General features: G+C 40.7%; 1 long non-coding RNA gene across 1 annotated transcript; it reads left to right on the top strand.

The window, feature by feature from the left end:
• The first annotated feature begins 1,462 nt into the window (after window positions 1-1,462).
• Window positions 1,463-2,192, top strand: LOC145347010 (uncharacterized). Its single transcript, XR_013887756.1, has 2 exons — window positions 1,463-1,551; window positions 1,895-2,192. It is a non-coding gene; the product is annotated as an uncharacterized LOC145347010 (long non-coding RNA).
• Window positions 2,193-2,565: the final 373 nt, after the last annotated feature.

The following is a 2,565-nucleotide window of genomic DNA, read 5'->3' as shown; positions in this document are numbered from 1 at the left end:
AAACCCAACAGAGATTGGCTGAGATTTGGATTGGATATGGTAAGGTGCCTCTGCAAACCAGTAGCCTGTTGATACTAATTCTTAAGACTTACAGAAACAAACTCTTATCCCAGAAAAGGCAGTAGATAAATACTGAAATTGGTGCCCCAATGAGGAATCACCATCTTCAAGAGTGGAGAGAAAGGGAGAAAAGAATTGACAGAGCAACTTCGTGTGAAATTTACTTTTCTTTTGGAAAGCAATTTCCTAGCAGTGAAACAAATGACAATATGTTACACCATAGAGAGATAGGACATGAATTATGGCTCCACTGGTGGTACTCTTATAATTACAACTGACTCAGCTGGGGTAGCAAGGACTTTACCAAAAGAAGCTAGTGAAAACTGTTGGGTGAGACGCCATGAATTGTACTTAGTGCTGTTCGATAGCTGTTTACAGAGCAATATTTACAAAGGGTTAGGGACAAATTGGATGTTCTCTCTGTGGGCAGAGCTATGATGGACAGCACAAAGTTACTTTACAGGGTAAACATTACTAAAGAAATGTGCAATGAAAAATGAGGACATTAACAATGGCATTAACATTCACTTTAAACATCAATCGATTACATGTCTTTAAACTATTTCATTCACACTTTTCCTTCAAACATTGAGCTGAATGGAAGAAATGACCAAAAGATCTAGAATTAAAAGTTAGCCAGAATCAGTGAGAAAATTGTGGTGTTGCTTTCATTACTCTTCAAATGTGGTGAAAATACAGTTATCTGAAAAAGATTCACTCTTGAATGGAGTGGTAGCAGTGACTCACGGAACCAGTACCAGTCCAAAGGAAATAAATGTGTAGCAGGAAAATTACCTCATGTAATCATAATGACCAGCTAACCTGTTTTCTTTACTACAGTTCTCAGTGTTTGCTCGGCATGATGGCACAGTAGTTAACACTGCTGCCTCACAGCGGCCGGGACCCGGGGTCAGATTACAGCCCTGGGTCACTGTCTGTGTGGAGTTTGCATGTCCACTCTGTGCCTGTGTGAGTTTCCTCAGAGTGCTCCAGTTTCCTCCTATAGTCCAAAGATGTCCAAGTTAGGTTGATTGACCGTGCTAAGTTGCCCCTTAATGTGAGGGGACTAGCAGGGTAAATAAATAGGCTTGTGGGGATGGGCCCTGGGTGGGATTGTTGTTGATGCAGGTTCAATGGGTCCCAATGGCCTCCTTCTGCACTTAGAAATACTATGAAATTCTATGAATTGGAAGAAATTCTATATTCTCAGCAAGTGGTATGACTGAGTTGGTGCCGTACTGTCAGTAGAGGGCCTCATTGATTTTAATACTGTAAGGCTGAGCTGGGAGTCACGTCACAATGGGAGGGGGCTAGGGTGATCACAAGCTGTTTTTCAAAATGAGAGTGATAAGCATTTGGAAATCCTCTGCTGTACACACAGTGTGAGGTTTGCTTTGGGTTTGGTATGCACTTACTTCCAAGCAGTGCCAACTTGTGTAAGATCTATCTCAGGCATCAAACAACTATGAGAATTTCTAATTGTTAGCTATGGTAAATAATTGATAACATTGTTTGAGAAAATGTTTTTTTAATCATCACTCTGTTCTCAAGGACTTCAAATGTTGGTAGTCTTGTAGCTGTAGGTAATTTAATCTGCTGGCACATATTTGATATTCATTTTGTAGTTTTCTGCAAGTTTTTTTCCACAGTGATAACCACATGCTGCATTTTGAAATAAATCTGTACGCTGACTTATTTATTGACTTATTGCTCCACCACCTTTATGTACATATATCTTGTGTCCATCTGTTCTTTTCCAGAGCAGCAAATGATGGATAATTAACTCTGTGTCTGTCTTTCGCTTGCTAAATGTTTGACACATTTTTACTTTCAGGCCAAGAAAGAAATGAATGATGCTGCACAGCTGACCAAGAAGCCAGTACAAAGCTATTAGCACCAAAGCAGGCATAACAGACTCGTTGGACTTGCAAAGGAAATGTATTAAGTGCCATGCATACTCAAGTAAACTGAAGGGTGATTATGGACAATAGCAACCTGAGACGTGCTAAGCATTGCTCACAAAGCACCAAGGTCAAGGTCAATAAGCATTAGAAACGAAGTTCTTCAAGTCAATCAGCAGCTGTTCGGCTATTTCTCATCAAAGTTGTTAACAAAGGAAACATAGAACAGAATTTAGGATGATCCTTTCTAATATAGTGGTGCAAATTCCGAAAGCATTGCCTTTGTGTATTTGGGTTTGACTTCCCTTTCTCAGACCATGTTGGGAAGCTAAATGGTGCAGTGGCTGTCATGGAGCTACTCTGCACTTGTGATGAGAGTCACGATGTGGAGATGCCGGCGTTGGACTGGGGTAAACACATTAAGAAGTCTTACAACACCAGGTTAAAGTCCAACAGTCCATCACACAAACCAGTTTACCATCCATTGACTCTGTCTATACTTCCTGCTGCCTTGGCAAAGCAGCCAGCATAATTAAGGACACCACATACCCCGAACATTCTCTCTTCCACCTTCTTCCTTCGGAAAAAAGATACAAAAGTCTGA

The sequence above is a fragment of the Carcharhinus amblyrhynchos genome, chromosome 8, assembly GCF_965287045.1.
Source record: "Carcharhinus amblyrhynchos chromosome 8, sCarAmb.v2.hapA, whole genome shotgun sequence".
Classification (NCBI taxonomy): domain Eukaryota; kingdom Metazoa; phylum Chordata; class Chondrichthyes; order Carcharhiniformes; family Carcharhinidae; genus Carcharhinus; species Carcharhinus amblyrhynchos.
This window is presented reverse-complemented; position numbering and strand designations above follow the sequence as displayed.